Source organism: Triticum dicoccoides, chromosome 2A (genome assembly GCF_002162155.2).
Source record: "Triticum dicoccoides isolate Atlit2015 ecotype Zavitan chromosome 2A, WEW_v2.0, whole genome shotgun sequence".
Taxonomy (NCBI): domain Eukaryota; kingdom Viridiplantae; phylum Streptophyta; class Magnoliopsida; order Poales; family Poaceae; genus Triticum; species Triticum dicoccoides.
This window is the reverse complement of record NC_041382.1, coordinates 202,522,068-202,531,845: the sequence shown is the minus strand read 5'-3', so window position 1 is coordinate 202,531,845 and position 9,778 is coordinate 202,522,068.

Sequence of the window (9,778 nt, the reverse complement as noted above, 5' to 3'; positions counted from 1 at the left end):
CGACGCCGTGCTCCGCCGTCGCCGCCCCGCCACCGGCCAGATCCGGCATCCCCACGCCCGGATCCGGCACCGGCACCCCTCTCCGGCGAGCTCCGGGTCCTCTCCGGCGAGCCGTGCCGCCACCTCGGTTCGCGTGCTGGACGAACCCTAGATCCGGAGGTCGAAAATTCTACTAAGTCCCTGATATTTTCCGTTTCAAGTGCCCATGTTCATCGTGCCGTAACTTTGCATCCGTAGCTCCGTTTTTGGCATATAGCATATCAAAATGTTCATCTCAGAGAGTACATCATTTCATTCCACTGCGTCATTTTCATGTGAGTTCGTATTGATGCCCGAAATGCTGTTAGAAGAGGGCTACTTGAGATAATTGTCAGATCTGCTACTCCATTTAGGTTTTTGTCATTTTAGCCATGATTATTTTATGCATGATATGCCCTGATGCTCTACATATATTTTGTTAAGGGTTTTGTCATCTTTCCAGAGGTGCAACCCATGTATTTTTGTGATGTGTGTGGTGACTAGTACAAGCTTGCAAAGTGGTGCACTTAGTAATTCTGTTTTCAGGGACTTAGCAATTCCACTAAGTCCTTGATCTGTTTATCTCATATGGCCATATGTTCATGTTGTTTTCTAGTGATCCGTGCCTCTTTCGAGGATGATCAGTAAGGATGTTTTGTTAATATTGTAGTGATCTATCCATCCATGTCATTGTTTGCAATTATGGAGCACCCTAGATTGAGTCAATCGAGCTCTACTTTTGCTACTTTGTGAATCTGGGCAGATTGTCAACTTGTTTGCAATTTTGCCGATGATGTTGTAGTTGATCTGTACATGCTATGTTATCGTTCTTGCCATGTCTAGCTTTTATTTTGTGTATTCTTGATGGATGTATGCTTAGCTTGTCATGACTTGCACCGTAGTGAGTGCATTGAGCTCTTAAACATGCCTACTTGATATCTGTTTTCAGCATGCTCCAGTTTTCGCTAAGTCTGTGATCTGATTATGTTTTTGCTATGTTCACATGCTTGGAATTTTATTTTATGATCCCTTTTGGCTCAAGGTCACTAAGGGACTTTTGTTAAGATCTTTGAGTAGCTCCATGCCATGCTTTAATTTGCCATGTTCAGCTCATGTAGCATGTAATTTTGTTGCTCCGAAGAGTGCTACCTGATCTGAAATTCCAGACAAGTGTTAAGTTCACTAAGTCTGAGATCTGTTTGTCATATGCATTTTTGCCATGCTTGTTTGAACCTGTTAATGGATGAATTGGCCGTAGCTCAGTGCTAGACTTTTGTTAAGCATCTTGTATGCATCCCTGCCATGTATTTTGTTGTTATGTTTGGGTGATGTAGCATGTTCATCTCATTGCATTTAGATGGCTACTTGCTGTAAATCGCAGACTGGTGTCATATTTGAATCGCTTGCCATTTCCAAACCGTAACTCCGATTCCGATGATCTTTATATCGTTTTCAAGCGATTTCATCTCATCTTTCCAGTGGCATACTTAGATTTCCATGTTGAGGCCAGGTTCATGCATCCCTTGTCATATCTTGCATATGCATCCCGCATCGCATCTCGCATAGCATATCATCATAACATCATATTGTTTGATCCTTGCACGTGGTTGATTGTGTCCTTGTTGCTTGTTTGTCTTGTTCGGGTAGAGCCGGGAGACGAGTTCGCTAACGAGGAGCCCGTTGAGTTTGCTTTCGAGGATCCAGTCAACTCTGACAACTGTGCAGGCAAGATGATCATACCCTCGAGATCACTACTATCTTTGCTATGCTAGTTTGCTCGCTCTTTTGCTATGCCATTGCTATGATGCCTACCATTTTCTTTCAAGCCTCCCAAATTGCCATGTCAAACCTCTAACCCTCCATGTCCTAGCAAACCGTTGATTGGCTATGTTTCCGCTTTGCTCAGCCCCTCTTATAGCGTTGCTAGTTGCAGGTGAAGATTGGAGGCCGTTCCTTGTTGGAACCTTTATTTACTTGTTGGGATATCATTATATTGCCATGTTATCTTAATGCATCTATATACTTGGTAAAGGGTGGAAGGCTCGGCCTCTCGCCTAGTGTTTTGTTCCACTCTTGCCGCCCTAGTTTCCGTCATATCGGTGTTATGTTCCCGGATTTTGTGTTCCTTACGCGGTTGGGTTATAATGGGAACCCCTTGATAGTTCGCCTTGATTAAAGCTTTTCCAGCAATGCCCAACCTTGGTTTTACCATTTGCCATCTAGCCTCTTTTTCCCTTGGGTTTCCGGAGCCCGAGGGTCATCTTATTTTAAACCCCCCCGGGCCAGTGCTCCTCTGAGTGTTGGTCCAAACTAGAGTCCTGTGCAGCGCCCCCTCGGGGAAACTCGAGGTTTGGTTTTAGTTGTATGGAGCGCTCATCTGAGTGTGCCCTGAGAAAGAGATATGTGCAGCTCCTATTGGGATTTGTCGGCACATTCGGGCGGTGTTGCTGGTCTTGTTTTAACCTGTCGAAGTGTCTTGAAGAACCGAGATACCGAGTCTGATCGGAACGTCTTGGGAGGAGGTCTATTCCTTCATTGATTGTGAGAGCTTGTCATGGGCTAAGTTGGGACTCCCCTGCAGGGATTTGAACTTTCGAAAGCCGTGCCCGCGGTTATGGGCAGATTGCAATTTGTTAATGTCCGGTTGTAGATAACTTGAACCTTAACTTAATTAAAATGAATCTACTGAGTGTGTTACCGTGATGGCCTCTTCTCGGCGGAGTCCGGGAAGTGGACACGGTGTTGGAGTAATGTTTGCGCGGGTTGTTCTCTAGTTTCTCGCTCGCGCTTTGCCTCCTCTTCTCGCTCTCTTTTGCGAATAAGTTTAGCCACCATATATGCTAGTCGCTTGCTGCAGCTCCACATATTTTACCTTGCCTTACCTATAAGCTTAAATAGTCTTGATCGCGAGGGTGCGAGTTTTTTGAGTCCCTGTGGCTCATAGATTACTATTACACCAGATGCAGGGCCCGATGATTCCGCTCCAGGTGACGCGTTTGAGCTCGAGTGGGAGTTCGACGAAGACTCTCAACATTACTATGTTTCCTTTCCTGATGATCAGTAGTGGTGCCTAGTTGGGGGTGATCGGGACCGTGTCGCATGTTGGGTTCTCTTTTATTTTGGCGCCGTAGTCGGGCCATGAGTGTTTGGATGATGTAATGTTATTTATGTACTTGATTGACGTGGCGAGTGTAAGCCAACTATGTTATCTCCCCTTTTATTATCATATTACTTGGGATGTTGTGAAGATTGCCTAACTTGCGACTTATGCCTTCAATGCGATTATGCCTCTAAGTCGTGCCTCGACACGTGGGAGATATAGTCGCATCGAGAGTGTTACAATAACGTCATATGATGTAACCCCCATCATGGGGCTTGAACCCACGACCACAAGGTTAAGAGCTTTGTGCTTTACCAACTGAGTAGCATACATTTCAATATAATGGATTAAGATTTGTGTACCTTGAATAGTTGACAGGAGCAATTGGTAGCCCCCAAGGGCCGGCTCATTTAGATTGTGATGAGTCGGGTCTTCAATAAGTTGAGCAAAAGATGACTTTGCATTAGCCCCCAAGTGCCATGGTGCATGCTGGCCGTGACATGGGACTTTCATATTAGATGTAATCTCAAATTGAATAATGTAGCCCCCAAGTGCCGGGTCGTAAGCCTGCAGCGACTCGGGACTATTCCTTTATTGTAGAATAAATCATACCCATTGATAAAATAATAGCCATTGCGCTGAAGCGACTTTGAAAACCTCCATCATAATATTAGTTACTGATAACCATAATAAAAATCCAGCCATGTTGGCTATTAAAGATTTGAATAGCCCGGTTTGAAAACCTCAATCATTCAATATCATAATGAAAATCCAGCCAAGTTTCGCTATTTAAAGATTCAAGTACCTTATCTGTTGACAAGTAAATCCGGAGTTTTAGATACCCGGCCGTTCTTGGCCGATGGCAATTTAATACGCCTCCATTGTAAGCCGGAATTTTTATAACCCGGCTATTTATAGCCTTTGAGAAAATCCAGCACAGATGATCATTCTGAAGCATCAATTTTAATGATGAGCTTGGACTTAAGAATTTATATAAGTGACAGTTCTGCAAATCCTACATAGAGTTTAAACAACATACGCCCTGGCGACTTAATGTCAAAAGCCAGGGCGGGTAACCACCCAAATGTAGTCTTATCCTATGATATTGAATTTGCACTGTCGGTCTATGTGACCTGCACAGTTAGGGTGATAACCCAATCATTGATACGCGCATGATTCCAATGGCGTAATTCAGAATATACCGGAGGCTTAAAGTCCATAGATAGAGTTGGTTTAAACATAATCATGTATAAACAATATCATACCTGTGATATTGAATCGTACTGCCAGCTTATGATACCTGTGCAGTAAGGGTGATAACCCAAAACTTAGAAGTCAATCCTTCCAAGTATTAATATTGTCATATGCTGGCGACTTGTTCGTCGAAAGCCAAGGTGGGTTAATAGAAACCACATATATATGCTTCAGATATGAGCAAAAAGTCTCAAAACCCAAAAGATTGTGTTCAAAAAAACTTAATCCGGACAAAAAGAAAATCAAGGCTTATGATTCGAATACGATCAGTAAACCGTTCCAAAGGGGTTAAGCTAGGATTCGAATACGATCATGTAGCCCCAAGTGGCTTTGGCGTTGCCGATCAAGAGGGTACCGACAGCTATGTTCTCTTTGGTTCGAATACGACCTATGTTTGAACAGGAAGCCCCCAAATGACCTTGAGAGTTTTTTAACGATGCCGATTCGAATACGATCCACGTCGGACCCAAAAGGGGTTGAGCTATGATTTGAATACGATCAAGAAGCCCCCTAGTGAGTTTGGCAGTGTGCCGATCAAAAGGGTACCGACAGCTATGTTCTCTTTGGTTCAAATACGACCTATGTTTGAACAGGAAGCCCCCAAGTGATCATGATAAGGTAAGCCTTAAGGCAGGATACCCATGTTTGAACCGCGCATCATGGCAGCAAGTTCTCTTTGACAACCTTTAATTTTTCTGAGAACTCGAATCTTGTGAGAGATTAATTCTTTTTGAACCGGAACTTTAAACTGGATATTGAGAGCTTCAAAGCTTTGTAAGAAACAAATTTACCTTGAGCCGGATGTTGAACCAGATTCGATAGCTTGAAAGCTTTGCGGGAGAGAGATGTCTCTTGAGCCGGATTTTAAACCGGAATCTTCATTTTGAGCCGGAAATTTTCTGACGGCTTTTAAATTTACTCCAATATAACAGTAGCCTCCAGGACCGGGTTACTTTCCTGATGAACGCCCTGGGGTTCTTAAATTTGCTGAAACTGTTTAAAACTTTGTTGAGTCATATCATTGTAGCCCCCGAGTCTTAAGATGACTCGAGGAGTTGGCTTGAGATTCTCCATATTTGACCATGTTTTAAACCGTTAGAAGTCTTTCAATGACTCAGAGATATAATAGTCTCTCTTGCAGTAGATAACTTGTCCTATATTTAGAGAGCTTGAAAACCAGAGTAATTACTTTTTTTAAAGAAAGCAATATAATATAAAAATACACTGGACAGATTTCACCTAGTACATCAGGCTGTAATTATCCAACGCGGAGTTGATGATCACCACGGTGAAGCTGAAATCAATCATGACCGAGTCGGTCGTGGCAGCAGACAGATGAGTCCGCCGCGGCATTTGTAAACCGGCGCGGGCGGGAGAGTCGGCCGCGGGGGCTGACAATAAGTCAATCACGTTTGTTGATGTGGCGGGGGTGGCAATCTACGCAGGATGAGCGCTGGTGCGAAAATAATATTTGCTCCCCCTCCTTTTGCAACACCTTTTGTAAGGAATAATGGTAATGCGTGTCCGTGAAGCTGTGCGACACAGACGAACGCCAATAAAAATGATGCTGGCGCATGCTACATATCCGCGGTATATCAACATTTTTTGTAATGAATAATTTACCTGTATATAACAACACTATAGGGCAGAGTAGTTGTTTTCACAAAAAATTAACAAGTACTAGCAAAAAGTAAACTGGATGGATATCACCTGATATGTTAGGTCGAAAATGATCCGCTGTGGAGTTGATGATCACCATGGTGAAAAATCAACCACAGACAAGTTGGCCGCGGCGTTTGTAAGCCGGTGCGGACGGGGGAATCGGCCGCATGTGCGAACGGATGTAAATCGAACAGCGTGCGCGGTGGTTTGCGTGCGTCTGTCAGGCGGTTCATAAGAGCGAGCGCGGCACCAGCGTGTTGAGGTAGACTGGTCCATGGGGGCGGCGGCTTGCGCGTGTCCGTCAGGCGACGCGGCAATGGGTGGTGTAGAATAATGCTGGCGCGACCTCTATATTCGCGGTAAAACGCCATTTTTTTAACATCCAGCTCTTCTTGATAGAACAACATCTGATTTCTTCTTTTGGCTTGGTCTTCACATGTAGCATGTTGCCTTTTTCCTTCATAATTACACTTGACAATATGTGGTGTTCAGCGATATTGGCATTTTCCTTCTTTCCTTATTACTGTTTGAATGTGACATCCGGGAACGACTTGCGTCCGGTCTGGTCACCTGCGGGCTGACTCTTTTTCCCTTTATTTTCCTTGAACCAGACTCCGACTGGCTTTCTTGTGTCGGTGTACTGCTACTCGGATTGGAGTTGGCGCCTGGGGTTTTTTGAATCACGCGTCATGGCGGCTCAAAAGATCGTTGGAAGTGACGCAATAGAAAACGCCAGCAAAAACTCTTGAGCTGAATAGATTTGCGAGCATGAAATAGCACGAGCAGACAACATATATTTTGTATAATTCACATCAAATATGCAGAGCAATTTAACGGAGACGAGTGCACCTGATTACATATGTAGACATCTACGCAAAACAATTTGGAAACAAGGCGAGGCGATGTGGCTGGGGTGGCTCGACGCGCCGGCGAGGTTGCTACCTCTTGAGCACTGTGTTGGTTTTCCCCGAAGAGGAAGGGATGATGCAGCAAAGTAGCATAAGTATTTCCCTCACTTTTTGAGAACCAAGGTATCAATCCAGTAGGAGGCTACGCGCGAGTCCCTCGTACCTGCAAAAAACAAATAAATCCTCGCAACCAACGCGAATAGGGGTTGTCAATCCCTACACGGCCACTTACGAGAGTGAGATCTGATAGATATGATAAGATAATATTTTTGGTATTTTTGTGATAAAGATGCAAAGTAAAATAAAGACAACATAAAGAGCAAAGGAAATAACTAAGTAGTAGGAGATTAATATGATAAAGATAGACCCGGGGGCCATAGGTTTCACCAGTGGCTTCTCTCGAGAGCATAAGTATTCTACGATGGGTGAACAAAATATTGTTGAGCAATTGACAGAATTGAGCATAGTTATGAGAATATCTAGGTATGATCATGTATATAGGCATCACGTCCGAGACAAGTAGACCGACTCCTGCCTGCATCTACTACTATTACTCCACTCATCGACCGCTATCCATCATGCTTCTAAAGTATTAAGTTAAAAACAGAGTAACGCCTTAAGCAAGATGACATGATGTAGAGGGATAAACTCATGCAATATGATGAAAACCCCATCTTGTTATCCTCGATGGCAACAATACAATACATGCCTTGCTGCTCCTACTGTCACTGGGAAAGGACACCGCAAGATTGAACCCAAAGCTAAGCACTTCTCCCATTGCAAGAAAGATCAATCTAATATGAAAAACCAAACTGATAATTCGAAGAGACTTGCAAAGATAACCAATCATACATAAAAGAATTTTAGAGAAGATTGAAATATTGTTCATAGATAGACTTGATCATAAACCCACAATTCATCGGTCTCAACAAACACACCACAAAAAGAAGATTACATCGAGTAGTTCTCCACAAGAGAGGGGAGAACATTGTATTGAGATCCAAAAAAAGATAAGAAGTCATCTAGCTAATAACTATGGACCAGTAGGTCTGAGGTAAACTACTCACACTTCATCGGAGGGGCTATGGTGTTGATGTAGAAGCCCTCTGTGATCGATGCCCCCTCTGGCGGAGCTCTGGAACAAGCCCCAAGATGGGATCTCGTGGATACAGAATGTTGCGGCAGTGGAATTAGGGTTTTGGCTCCGTATCTAATCGTTTGGGGGTACGCAGGTATATATAGGAGGAAGGAGTACGTCGGTGGAGCAACAGGGGGACCACGAGGGTGGAGGGCGCGCCTGGGGGGGGGGGGGTAGGCGTGCCCACTGCCTCATCGCCTCCTCTTTTGTGTCTTGACATAGGGTCCAAGTCTCCTGGGTCTTGTTTGTTGAGAAAATCACGTTCCCGAAGGTTTCATTCCGTTTGGACTCCGTTTGATATTCCTTTTCTTCGAAACCCTAAAACAGGCAAAAAAGCAACAATTCTGGGCTGGGCCTCCGGTTAATTGGCTAGTCCCAAAAATAATATAAAAGTGGATAATAAAGCCCAATAATGTCCAAAACAGTAGATAATATAGCATGGAAGAATCAAAAATTATAGATACGTTCGAGACGTATCAAGCATCCCCAAGCTTAATTCCTGCTCGTCCTCGAGTAGGTAAATGATAAAAACAGAATTTTTGATGTGGAGTGCTACTTGGCATAATTTTAATGTAATTCTTCTTAATTGTGGTATGAATATTCAGATCCGAAAGATTGAAGACAAAATTTCATATTGATATAAAAACAATAATACTTCAAGCATACTAACTAAGCAATTATGTCTTCTCAAAATAACATGTCCAAAGAAAGTTCATCCCTACAAAATCATATAGTTTAGTCATCCTCCATTTTTCTCACACAAGAATGCTCTCATCATGCACAACCCCGATGACAAGCCAAGCAATTGTTTCATACTTTAGTAATCTCAAACCTATAAACTTTCATGCAATATATGAGCGCGAGCCATGGACATAGCACTATGGGTGGAATAGAATATAATGAGGGGGTTATGTGGAGAAGACAAAAAAGGAGAAAGTCTCACATCAACGAGGCTAATTAGTGGGCTATGAAGATGCCCACCGATTGATGTTAAGGCAAGGAGTAGGGATTGCCATGCAACGGATGCACTAGAGCTATAAATGTATGAAAGCTTAACAAAAGAAACTAAGTGGGTGTGCATCCAACTTGCTTGCACATGAAGACCTAGGGCACTTGAGGAGGCCCATTGTTGGAATATACAAGCCAAGTTCTATAATGAAAATTTCCCACTAGTATATAAAAATGACAAAACAAGAGACTCTCTATCATGAAGATTATGGTGCTACTTTGAAGCACAAGTGTGGCAAAGGATAGTAACATTGTCCCTTCTCTCTTTTTCTCTCATTTTTTTGGGCCTTCTCTTTTTTATGGCCTTTCTCTTTTTTATGGCCTTTCTCTTTTTTTTCCTTTTTTATGGCCTTTCTCCTTTTTTTTATAATTCCTAACTTGGGACGGTGCTCTAGAAAATGACGATCATCACATTTCTATTTATTTACAACTCAATGATTACAACTCGATACTAGAACAAAAGATGACTCTATATGAATGCCTCCGGTGGTGTACCGGGATATGCAATGGACCAAGAGTGACATGTATGAAAGAATTATGAATGGTGGCTTTGCCACAAATACTATGTCAACTACATGATCATGCTAAGCAATATGACAATAATGAATGTGTCATGATAAACGGAATGGTGGAAAGTTGCATGGCAATATATCTCGGAATGGCTATGGAAATGCCATAATAGGTAGGTAT